At 40.1% G+C, this 13,428-nt stretch overlaps 1 protein-coding gene across 4 annotated transcripts in view; it reads left to right on the top strand.

Moving 5' to 3' along the window:
- CC2D2A (coiled-coil and C2 domain containing 2A) overlaps nucleotides 1–13,428 on the top strand; it is a 275,853-nt gene that overhangs the window by 106,555 nt on the left and 155,870 nt on the right. For all 4 annotated transcript variants that reach the window (XM_082461969.1, XM_082461973.1, XM_082461970.1 and 1 more), the window contains exon 3: nucleotides 5,377–5,463. The gene's annotated coding sequence lies outside the window, so the exon portion shown is untranslated. The remainder of the gene's footprint in view (nucleotides 1–5,376; nucleotides 5,464–13,428) is intronic.

The following is a 13,428-nucleotide window of genomic DNA, read 5'->3' as shown; positions in this document are numbered from 1 at the left end:
CAACCCAATCAAAAAATGGGCAAAAGGCTTCAATAGACATTTCTCCAAAGAAGACATGCAGATGGCCAAGTGGCATATGAAAAGCTGCTCAACATCACTAATTAGTAGAGAAATGCAAATCAAAGCTACAATGAGTTATTACCTCACACCTGTTAGAATGGTCATCATCAGAAAATCTACAAACAACAAATGCTGCAGGGAGTGTGGAGAAAAGGGAACCCTCTTACACTGTTGGTGGGAATGTAAATTGATACAGCCGCTATGGAGAACAGTATGGAGGTTCCTTAAAAAACTAAAAATAGAACTACCATATGACCCAGCAATCCCACTACTGGGCATATACCCAGAGAAAACCATAATTCAAAAAGACACATGCACCCCAATGTTCATTGCAGCACTATTTACAATAGCCAGGTCATGGAAGCAAACTAAATGCCCATCGACAGATGAATGGATAAAGAAGATGTGGTACAGATATACAATGTAATATTACTCAGCCATAAAAAGGACTGTAATTGGGTCATTTGTAGAGACGTGGTTGGACTTAGAAACTGTCATACAGAGTAAAATAAGTCAGAAAGAGAAAAACAAATATCGTATATTAACGCATATATGTAGAATCTAGAAAAATGGTACAGATCAACCAGTTTGCAAGGCAGAAATAGAGACACAGATGTAGAGAACCAACATATGCACACCTAGGGGGGAAAGCTGGGGCAGGAGAGTGGAGGAATGAATTGGGAGATTGGGATTGACATAAATACACTAATATGTATAAAATAGATAACTAATAAGAACCTGCTGTATAAAAAATTAAATTTAATTTAACTTAAAAAATTGAGAAATCAGAAAGACATAAGAAAAGCTGGATGGAAAGTCAGAATACAGAAGATCTAGTCCTGGCAATTCCAGTAACCAGCTTTGCGTGACTTTTGGACAAGTCACCTAAATCCTGTAATTCTGTTTCCATATTATATCTGTAGTGGAAAATAAGCGGCTGCATTCCTTTCTCTGAATTCACAGCAGACATTGCCAATCGATCCCAGCATTCCTCCCCACTGTACCCAGGTGCAGCCTCAGAATTCTTCTCAGCAAAGTCTCCAGGGAGCCACCATCCATTGACAAGACTTACACCCTTGAGAAGAAATCTATTTATCTTCCTTGAATTAAATGAGCCAGCTCCAATGAAAGTTTGGAATACTTTTTGTTCCAAATTCAACCCTAAAAGGCAAGATCATACCTAGTTTCGCACCTCAGTTAAAATCAAAACATGACTGCCTTCTGAAGTAGATTTTTTTTTTTTAATTCAGAGCAGGAGAAATGGTCATGGAGTCCTGCTTTGACCAGACCTTGTAGGAACTGTCCTCAAGGACCTCAGTGGAGGACGAGGCAGGTCCTGATTCCTGCCCTCAACGTTGACCTTGATTCCACTCCTCTTCATGTCTGTTTCCTTCTGCACCCATGGGCTTCTCGTACTACCCCCTGGCTTCCTCAGCTCTGTGTATCTTTTCTACTTCATGGATTCTGTTTTCTCATCATTTCCACCTCTCCTAGCCTCTCGTGGTCCAGCGCAAGGTCAAGAAATCTTTTTTGCTTCAGCTCCATTTGCTCAATCTCTGCCTGATTCTCTTCCCATTTCCCAGTTCGGATGCCCCAGAGGGAGGGTCGCATGTCTTAGCCGGCCCCTGTTTGCCAAGGGGCCAGTCTGGGGACTGGCTGCAGGCTGAGTCAGAGCCCTCCATTTGTCCAATCAGCTAGGACTCTAAGTACCTGTATAAAACATGGTTGCCTGGGCAAAGCCCATCAGCAGAAGAAGTTAGTGGGTTGTTGTTTTGTTTGTTTGTTTGTTTTCTCTTTCTTTTCAAAAGGGTCTGAAGGGCAGGCACCATGATGTTCATAACTTCATAGGGTCTTTTCAAGGACCAAAGATGACCATGTATGTCAAAAGTGACGTTTTAGCTGGTTTCTCCCAAAAGCAGACCCTGAGGCAGGGACCTGATTGTAAGTAGTTTATTTGGGAGGTGCTGGAAACACCAATAAAGTAGTGAGGGAGCGATCGAAGGAAAGGAAGACAACTCACAAGCATCTGTTACTAAGCAACTACCACAGTAGCTGACTGAAGCCTATCCCAGAGGGAAGTTAAGGGAAATGGGAGAAAACACCCCCTCCAGAATGAGCTCACCCCAAAAGTGTGGAAGCTGAACTATTTAAAGACCAACTCCCAATAGTCCTTGGTGGAGGACTACTCCTGGGGCTGTTATTTTCCCAGCACTTGGGGCATCCACTGGTGTTCCAGCACAGTGGCTTTCCAAGGTTCTGGAAAAAGGCCTCAGGCACAGAGAGGAAGATAAGACAGATGGATATCTTCCAGTGCACCCTGAACTGGTTAATGTCTAAGAAGTAGAGGAGAGGCGCTGACATCACCTGTAGCACTCTGTCAACTCTCAAATCAATGTCAGCTTTATGAGGGAGGGGAAACAGTGCCTGGCACATAATAGATGCTCAAGACATATTTAAGGGATAAATGAGCAAATGAATGAATTATAAAAAAGTTCTATATAAATGAATGTAATGGTTATTATTGGGGCCATTGTTGTGGATCCTTATTTGTTTGCCTCCTTATGCCAATGAAAGAGTTAATATGATTAGAGAAGGGTAAAACGGAGCATTAAACAGGACAAAGGACCACCAGCTGGTACCAGACAAGGCCTGGCTTTTTTTTTTTTTTTTTTTTGGCTGCATTGGGTCTTCGCTGCTGCACGTGGGCTTTTCTCTAGTTGCGGCGAGCGGGGGCTACTCTTCGTTTTGGTGCGCAGGCTTCTCATTGCAGTGGAATGAGAGTACGGGCTATAGGCACGTGGGCTTCAGTAGTTGTGGCTCGTGGACTCTAGAGCACAGGCTCAGTAGTTGTAGCGCACGGACTTAGTTGCTCCGCAGCATGTGGTATCTTCCCGGACCAGAGCTCGAAACTGTGTCCCCTGCATTGACAGGTGGATTCTTAACCACTGTGCCACCAGGGAAGCCCAAGGCCTGGTTTTTAATACCAACTCTTTTGGCACCACTACCATGACTTGGATGAAACCTAAGAAATATCTTCCACTTACATACTATTCAAGTTATATTTTAATAACTTCTTTTCTACAATTTGTCCTTGATATTCATTTCAGTTTGATTTCAGCTGTATACAGTGATGATCAGTGGAGGACGGCCATATTTGTCTTCTTTCCCCAGTCCTGTGTCCCCAAAGACAACCCTGCGCCCTACTCTTGCTTAAACCCCACCCTAATCAGGTCACAAACAAGATTGCAGTAATAAGCATGAGGGGACCATATGAACCCACCTCCATTGACAGGATTTGAGAGATGCTTCCATGTTATCCAGCTTCCCTCCTCAGACAGCACTAAGCCAATTGAGAAATATACCGTAAGTCAAAAATGGAACCAAACACTGGCTTTCCTACCTGTAGCACAAAATCAGAGAATGCAACTTGGATATGAGGCTGAAAAAAACTTCCCAATGGTTGTCTCTAGGTCCAGACCCTGGGGAGCATTTGCCCTGCAGATCAGAAACTTCTCTGGTCCTCAGAAAGGACCAAGGTCTGCCTCACCCTAAGTCAATTTCATAGAACCCCAGATTGGCCAGACCTGCAAGTGGCCCTTTACACACAGGCCACTCCCAAGAGTGACATAAAGACCAGTGGTTTCTAGACTCTTGCCATCTCACCAGATAGAGAAATTACTTCTCCCTCCCACCATTGGAAAGGGTCATTGAAAGATAGAGATTGGCAATTTCAAGCCAGTAAGAGACTCAAAGTTCCTATTTTTCAAGGTGGCAGGAACTCAGGGAGAGGGAGAAAAATGATGCCTTCCCCATGCTTCTATGAGCTGAAAACCTATTTCTTATCAGAAGAGCTGATCTGAAAACCTATTTCCCCTTTAATTCTCAGTGAATGGATAAGAGCAAGGCCGCCAGTGGCTATGCAGAGGGAATTGCTCTACAGAAGAGTCATTTTCTATTTCTCTTTCGTCCTGTTACACATCACTGCATTTAGGTCTGTACAGAAACCATAAATGCTTCAGTAAGTAGGGCTGTATCTTCTGTTCATTCCGTCTCTCACACTTGGATTGTTAGTAAACTCTGCAGTCAGCGTTTAGCACGGGAGTTTAAGGATGTCAAGACCGAGGCTCTAATATGTCAAAAGTAAAACTGGTTCTTTGGGAATGTTTCTTCCTTCCCAAAACAAGGGGAAAAAATAGTAATTTTGCTTTTGATTCAAGGCTGACTTTGATGGCAGGAGAATGGAATGTAGCCAGCTTACCTTTAAGGGACTGACCTCCAGTGGCCAGCAATGGTAACTCCTCTGCTAGAGAACAGATTTTCTGAGAAAATCCAAGAGTGAGCTTGGAGAAGCTTTAGAGTTCATCTTTCTCTGCCCACTTCATGATACAGAACAGGAAACAGAGATCCATAAAAGATGAGGAACTTGTCAGTGGTCGCTAAGACAGGACTGGAGCCAGATCTTCTGTCTTTCATTCGGTTCATCTCCTCCCATTGCCCAGCACGTATTTAAAAGCTACCCTTCCATATATACTACAATTAATAAGCAGAGATCCTAAAAAACTAAAAATAGAGTTACCATATGATCCAGCAATCCCAATCCTGGGCATATATCCAGAAAAGATGAAAACTCTAGTTCAAAAAGATACATGCACTCCAATGTTTATAGCAACATTATTCACAATAGTCAAGACATGGAAGCAAACTAAGTGTCCATCAACAGATTAATGATAAAGAAGATGTCGTATATAAATATATATATATATTAGACTATTACTCAGCCATTAAAAAAGAATTAAATAATGCCATTTGCAGCAACATGGATGGACTTAGAGATTATCATACTAAGTGAAGTAAGTCAGACAGAAAAAGACAAATACCATATGCTATCTCTTATATGTGGAATCTAAAAACATGATACAAATGAACTTATTTACAAAACAGGAATAGACTCACCGACATAGAAAACAAACTTATGGTTACCAAAGGGAAAGGGTGGGGGAGAGATAAATTAGGAATTTGGGATTAAAAGATACACACTACTATATGTAAAATAGATTAACAACAAGGACCTAGTGGATAGCACAGGGAACTATATTCAACATCTTGTAATAACCTGTAATGGAAAATAATCTGAAAAAGAATATATATATATATATATATATATATATATATATATATATATATATATATATATATACACACATATATATATAACTAAATCACTTTGCTGTACACCTGAAACATTGTAAATCAACTAGACTTCAATAAAAAATAAATAAAATAGAATAGAATAACAATGACAAATTCCAATTTCAGACAACCCTTCTGTGACTTGCCACAAACCTGATTGGATAAATGTGGATAGAGATTTCAACCTCCCACTAGATGGTAAACAGTTAAAAGGTAAGAATTTTTTCTTAATTATCTTTGACTCTCTAGTACTTTTCACCATACTTGCCACATGGCACATATTTAATAAATGTCAGATGGATGGGTAGATAGATGGACAGATAAATCTGAACTTGAAATTAGACATCAACTAAAACCAAAAGCCTCTTGCTTCATTTTCCAATTAGCAAGTGGCAGATCTAAGATTTGAGAGCAGCAGTTCAGTCTTACACTAAAAGCTACCATCCCAACCACTTGCCCTAGGGACCCCTGCTGCTGAGGGTGGTCGTCCTAAATTTCACAGAAGCAGCCTTTCTGACTCTCTGAATTAGCACAGCTGATTCAAGAGGAGACTGTGTTTTTCAGATGCTCAGGCAAAAGTTTTTGCCCTCAAACAATGACCCAATAAAAACTTTCCTTCATGTGTTGATTTGTTTCTTCAATCACTCAACACATATTTACTGAGTGTTTACAATGTGTCATGAATTTCCCTTAGTAATGAGAACCCAGTGAGAAAGACAAAATGATGTCCCAACCACTATGCTAGTGATAAGTGCTGGGAAGATAAAGAAAGAAGGAAGTCTTGATATTGGTGATAGATCCTTCCCCAGTGTTAGTGGACATGTGAATTAGGACATAGCCCTGAAGGTTTCGAGCATAGATCGAAATCTTCAAGAGTTTATGAGTAAACCTCAGCATCCCTTGGTAAAGTAACCCAGTTTGGTGGTGAAGGGAGAGAACCTTCATATGGTAAGGGACAAAACTCATGTCTCCTTTCCCCCAACTATTATTCCCAGAATTCACTTGGCTTTTGAGGATTTAGCATCTCTACTGATACCACCATACTGGCTCCAGAAATTCTTCTTCTTCTCCTTACCCTTCCATCCCAAGCATGGATATTAGCCCTTTCTGTAATTCCCCACAGCACAGATGAGACCATATTGGAACAATACAAGATTTTACTGAAGTCTCAGAGAAAAGGGGAGGAATTATAAGTTATTAAAAGATAGCAACTAGACATGATGACACTTAAGACCTACAGGCCACCCTCATGAGGTTGGCCAGATTCCTACAGGATTGCTTCCCTGTCTAGCTCTGGATAGACAGCATATGGCAGTGTCCAAATTTCCCTACTACCCCAGGAAACTCCTCAAGTGTGTCAAAGCCCCTCAGAGTCCAAGCCCAAGAGAGCAGAAATGTTCATGATGACAAGGGTCCCTTTTCCCTCTGCTCCAAATTCCATCTCTCACATTGTAAAAACACAGGCAGCTGCCAAATTACAGATGGCTTTTACTCCAGAAATCTATTTGCTAGACAGTTTTTTGGAACCTCCCATGCATTTCCAAAATGTCAACAGTGATTTAAAACAGAGGCAAGTCCCAGAAAGTTCTATGTATACCCTGGTCCATCTAAGGATGTAAGAAATACGGCTTCCCAATTTGGCAGAAATCAGGAAGCGAGTATAGATGCTCCTAGACACTCTCTATACCCAAATATCATCTGACCAATATAAGGACCCAAATCCCCTACCAGATTCCCGAGAATTCTGCATCAGGAGACAAAGCATAGTTTCCTCTATAGGGACCTGTGGCTGCAGAGACAAGATAACTGTGACCTGGAATCAGTAGAGAGATCATTCCTAAACTGAGTCTAGCAAACTGCCTGTTTCCCAAGTATCTTTAGCATTTGGTGCATTTGAAGGAAATGCAGTACAATTTGTGACATCACAGGACATGAGAAAGTAACAGATGGATCAGTGCAGAGTGAAGCCAAATATAATATTTTTTTATCAAGAGATATTGTCAGTTGCTCCTCTATCTAGTGAGCCCAGCAAGTCTCCTTGGATAAGATCTTGTTTCAGTGAAGTGTCACTTGAGCACCTCCTCTTGATTATGCAAACGTAAGACAAGGGGACACCCACCGCCCTGGGAAAAGGAGATATCACAGGATTTTCTGTGACATGACAGATGCTGCCCTTTCCAAGTGCCCCTTGCAGTCCTTGACATCAGCAAATAAATCTACAAAATGTCCTGGGGACAAAAGAGATTTATTTTTTATTTTATTTTTTTAACATCTTTAATGGAGTATAATTGCTTTACAATGGTGTGTTAGTTTCTGCTGTATAACAAAGTGGATCAGCTATACATATACGTATATCCCCATATCTCCTCCCTCTTCTGTCTCCCTCCCACCCTCCCTATCTCACCCGTCTAGGTGGTCACAAAGCACCGAGCTGATCTCCCAGTGCTATGCGGATGCTTCCCACTGGCTATCTATTTTACATTTGGTAGTGTATATATGTCCATGCCACTCTCTCACTTCATCCCAGCTTACCCTTCCCCCACCCTGTGTCCTCAAGTCCATAAATAACTCAATTTCATTTCTTTTTATGGCTGAGTAATATTCCATTGTACCTAAATAGATATTTCTCCAAAGAAGATCTACAGATTGCCAACAAACACATGAAAGGATGCTCAACATCACTGATCATTAGAGAAATGCAAATCAAAACTACAATGAGGTATCAACTCACACCAGTCAGAATGGCCATCATCAAAAAATCTACAAACAGTAAATGCTGGAGAGGGTGTGGAGAAAAGACAAAAGAGATTTAGATGCTGACCTCTTTCCTGCTGCATTTCGACAGCACTAAAACCTCTCTGATAAACTTGATGGTCCTAACTGAGTTGATTAGCCTGAAGGGATACTTAGCACCATGGGGCAGAGTGCAACAGGAGTAGAGGGGGGTGTGGACGGGATTGGTGATGGGGATTCCAATCAGAACTCAGAAGGCCAGGAGTGGTGGGAGGGGAGGGGGAAGGACGAGGAAGGGGTGTTTGTTTGCTGATTTAAGCATAGCTGTGATTGAGGGCTAAAACCTCTCCAGAGGCTGGATAATATTGGTAGAAAGCATATTGGAGAAACCAGGGTTCCTCAGCCTTAGTACTATTAAGGTTTTGTGCCAGATCATTTTTCCACTGGGGAGGTGGGGGAGGGGGCTGTCCTGTGCATTGTAGGATGTTTATCAGCATCCCTGGCCTCTACCCACTAGATGCCAGTAACATCTTGCCCCAAGTTGTGACAACCAAAACTACCCCCACACTTTGCCAAATGTCCCCTGGGATGGCAAAGTCAACACTGATTGAGAAGCACTGTTATGAACAGAAGAAGGTAACTTTGAAAAATCAAATGTGAGGAATCTGGGTAGGGTATTTGGACCAACAGACACATCAGTGCAGCCGAGGGCAAAAATGCTCAGACTTCCTGGGAGCCATTTCCCACGGTAAACAGCTAGCTAGATGCCTCTGTTCTCCCTCCTCTGACATGTGGACATAGGACTGCCGTTTGAATCGAGTAAGCCCCTCAAGATCTATGAACAACTCCAAGTGAAAATGGGGCTTCAAGGATGTCCTGTTAATAAAAGCAAGCATTTTCAAGCAACTAATTAGAAAATGAGAGTGTCATGAAGATAATTGTTACCCTAAGCTGCTGATGCAGGTCATACCAGTGAGATGCACTTAAGGGAAGTAGCTAGAGAGAATAGAATGTAAAAAAAATTTCTAGGAAAGTAACTTTTCAATGAGAAAAATATGAGAATTCACTACTCATACTAGAGCAGCAGTTTTCTCTATGTAAGAGCATCTCCAGTAATTTCAAATTATGACATGAGTCTCTAAATAAAATAAGTCCTACATCATTTTATTCTCAGTAGCTCATACAGCTCTCTTAGGAGGTGAAAATGGTGTGAAATGAAGCAAACAAGAAGAAAGTGTTGCGATTCAAAACAGGTTGAAAATCATAGCCCTGAAGAAAGAAAATTAAATGCTTTAATATCTATAAAATAAAAATAGGCTACACAACCGATACATCTGAGTCAATAAGTGTTTCTCTCCATTTACTATAGAAACAAGAGGTTCAAATTTACTGGAGTTCAAGTTTTATTTCAGGAGGAGATGTATATAATTCAATAAATTGGAAAATGTTGAAGAACACGGTTTTATAAAATTTATGATTCAAAGGTGATTCTTCAGCTTCCAAGTTGAGCCTTATTTTAGTGATGCATTTTCCCTTGTGAAACATTTTTCTTTCATGGAGAATAAATCAGCTACAATCAAAAATATTGTAAAATTCCAAGAGCTGAGTAAGAATGACACATTCATCTAAAGCTGAAATTGTGTTCCACATGTCCAGGTGTAAAAAGCATATTTTAGCCATTTATTGATTTAATAATGCACCAGGGCTTCCCTGGTGGCACAGTGATTGAGAGTCCGCCTGCCAATGCAGGGGACACGGGTTCGAGCCCTGGTCTGGGAGGACCCCACATGCCTCGGAGCAACTAGGCCCGTGTGCCACAACTACTGAGCCTGCACTCTAGAGCCTGTGAGCCACAACTACTGAGCCCACGTGCTGCAACTGCTGAAGCCCGCATGCCTGGAGCCCATGCTCTGCAACGGGAGAGGCCACCATGGTGAGAAGCCCGCACACCACAGTGAAGAGTGGCCCCTGCTCGCCGCAGCTGGAGAGAGCCCGTGCACAGCAGCAAAGACCCAAAGCAGCCAAAACTAACTAACTAACTAACTAACTAACTAACTAAATAAATAAATAAATAAATAAATAATGCACCATTGCAGCTTTTCTCTATGTGCTTTCTTATACAGCATAATACTTTCATCTCAGGTGCTTTAATTTTTCCATGTTTATTCTAGTGTTCTAACCTCCCAAAGAGGCTTCAAATGCATCATGTTTTAGTGACATTACACTTGAAGGCATTGAATGCATTTGTCTATGTTTTTAGGAATACATTGTAAAAATTATGCACCTTGGAGTCCCACATAAAAAAATAATGACTTTATTTTATTTATCAATTCATTCATTCCTTCATCTATTTATTTACTTATTTAAAGATGTGACTGCTACAGTTATTATTGCTGTGTAACAAATGACCCCAAAAACACAGTGACTTAAAAGAATAATTTTATTATTATGTGCATGGATTCTGTGAGTCAGGAATTTGAACAGAGCAGAGCTGGTCAACTAATCTCTACTCCATGAAGTCTGGGGTCTCAGCTAAGCAAACCTGAACTCTGGGAAGTGACTCAGTGTTTAGGGGCTGGGAACATCCAAAGCCTTGTTCAGGTGCACATCTGGAACCTTGGTTAGGATAACTCAGTCTAAACCTGCCAAACAGAGTGTGTACACATGACCTTTACAGATGGCCTGTGTCCCTCACAGCATGGTGGTCTCAGAGTAGTCAAACTTCTTCCAGATTCTAAGCACAAAAGTTCTAGCAAACAACATAGAAACCACATCATCTTTTATGACTCAGCCTCAGAAGTCAGCCAGCAAGCCAGCAGCACTTCCACCATATTCTACTGGTCCATGCAGTTGTAAGGGGAGGGAAAATAGACACCACTTCTTGATGGAAGGAATATCAATGAATTTGGAGGTTTCATTATAAAACCACCACAGGGCATATCATGATAGGTCACAGGATGTTTATTTTTAGGAATAATAAAAGGAATATAACTACTTGTATATTAGAGTTTAAAATTAATAAGGAATATTTTGAAAAACCTTATGCCAATTAATTTAAAAACAAAGAACAAGGACAAGTTCATAAAATATATAATATACTAAGACAAGAAGAAATGTAGAACTTGAACAGAATTATAAGCATTAAAGAAATTAAATCAGTGGTCAAAAATCTAATTACAACCATCCCCCCACTAATACACACGCCCACCATTCTTCAAAGAAGATGTAAAAATGGCCAATAAATACAATGAATTACGGTACTCAGCATCACTACTCATAGCGAAATACCAATTACACTAAGTCCCCTACGTACAAACCTTCAAGCTGCGAAATTTCAAAGATGCGAATGTGCATCTGGTTCCAGCAAGGAACCAGAACCTGTGTCATCAATGTCAGGCATGAGCGAAATTGCAGCTTGCCCTCTGTCTCTTATTACTGACGATCCTTCAGCTCTACCATCTCCCACCTCCTCTCCCTCCTCCAGTCAGTAACTCTTCTTGCCTGTTTACTCAATGCCAGCTCCTGTATGCCAGCTGTTGGACTGTACTACTGTACTTTTCAGGGTACTGTACTGTAAGATTAAAAATGCTTTCTTTATTTTTTGTGTTTGTTTTTTATGTATTCTTTGTGTGAAAACTATTATAAACTTATTACAATACAGTACTATACAGCTGACTGTGTTAGTTGGGTGCCTAGGCTAACTTTGTTGGACTTATGAACAAATTGGACTTACGAACGTACTCTCAGAAGGGAAATTGTTCGTATATACGGGACTTACTGTAAAACCACATTTAGATACCACTTTACACCTGCTAAGATGGCTATCATCAAAAAATGGAAAATAACAAGTGGTGATGAGGATATCCAAAAATTAGAACCCTTGTCCATGACTAATGGGAATGTAAAATGGTTCAGCTTCTTTGGAAAACAGTTTGGCATCTCCTCAAAAAGTTAAACATAGGATTACTATGTGACCCGACAATCCACTCCTAGGTGTGTAGATAGATAGATAGATAGATAGATAGATAGATAGATAGATAGATAGATAGATAGATATGCCCAAAAGAATTGAAAATGGGAACTCAAACAGATACTTGTATGTGACTTTCATTGCAACATTACTCATACCAGCCAAAAGGTGGAAACAGCCAAGTGTCCGTCTGCAGATGAATGGATAAGAAAAATGTAGTAAATGCATACAATGGATTATTATTCATCCTTAAAAAGTAATGATGTACTGATACATGCTACAACACGGATGAACCATGAAAATGTTATGCTAAATGAAAAGCCAAACACAAAAGGACAAGTATTATATGATTCCACTTAGATGAAATATTTAGAATAGGCAAATGCATAGAGACAGAAAGTAGATAAGAGGCTACCAGGGGCTAGGGCAAGGGAGAAATGGAGATTTACTGTTTAAAGAGCAAAGAGTTTCTATTTGGGGTAATGAAGTTTTTGAAATAGATAGTGATGATAGTTGCACAACATTGTGAATGTAACTGATGTCACTGAATTGTACACTTAAAAGTGGTTAAAATGGAAAACTTAATGTCATTTATATGTGTGTGTGTGTGTTTGTGTGTGTATAATAAAAACATCTCACCAGACCCAAAGTTTTATGGACAAGTTCATAAAACAGATAGTGTGTGTGTGTGTGTTTGTGTGTGTGTGTGTATAATAAAAACATCTCACCAGACCCAAAGTTTTATGGACAAGTTCATAAAACAGATAGTGTGTGTGTGTGTGTGTGTGTGTGTGTGTTAAAGAGGTAGAGAGAGAGAAACAGAAACAGAGAGACAGAGGATGACGGGGAGAGAGAGAAAGAAAAAGATTAGTCTTCTTTTTAGATATTAGAATATCCTTTATTCTCAAGAACAATACAGGAAAGGGAAAACAATAAGCCAAACTCAGTAATGAACATTAAGGCAAAAATAATCTAAATATTAGTAACAAAATCTAACAATTAATTTCTGAAACATCTTTACCAAGTTTAGTGTACCCCAGGAATGCAAGAAAAGTTTGACATTGTCACTGTGATCCACAACATTAAGAGATGAAAAAAGAAAAGTCATATTTGATTACCTCAAAAGATGCAGGAAAAAAAACAAAGCTGTGATACAACACTCATTCATGATTAAAAACTCTTCAGCCACATAGGAACACTTAACCTAAAAGAATGAGATCTTTGCATTTTGATTTAAAACAATTCTGCTAGATTCATTTATTTTGCTTGCCTAAGAATTTTTGCAAGAAATGCCATATTTGAATGAGGCCTTTCAATAATTTTAGAACATAATGAGGAGATGTATAATTCTTATGAACTGCTTTAGTTTAGTTAAATATTAAAAGATAAGGGAGAGGGGACCTTCAAGATGGCGAGGAGTAAAACGTGGAGATCACCTTCCTCCCCACAAATACATCAAAAATACATCTACATGT

This window comes from Balaenoptera physalus, assembly GCF_965194825.1.
Source record: "Balaenoptera physalus genome assembly, chromosome: 5".
NCBI classification, from domain to species: Eukaryota; Metazoa; Chordata; class Mammalia; order Artiodactyla; family Balaenopteridae; genus Balaenoptera; species Balaenoptera physalus.
The sequence above is the reverse complement of the archived record's forward strand: the minus strand, read 5'-3'. Positions and strand labels throughout refer to the sequence as shown.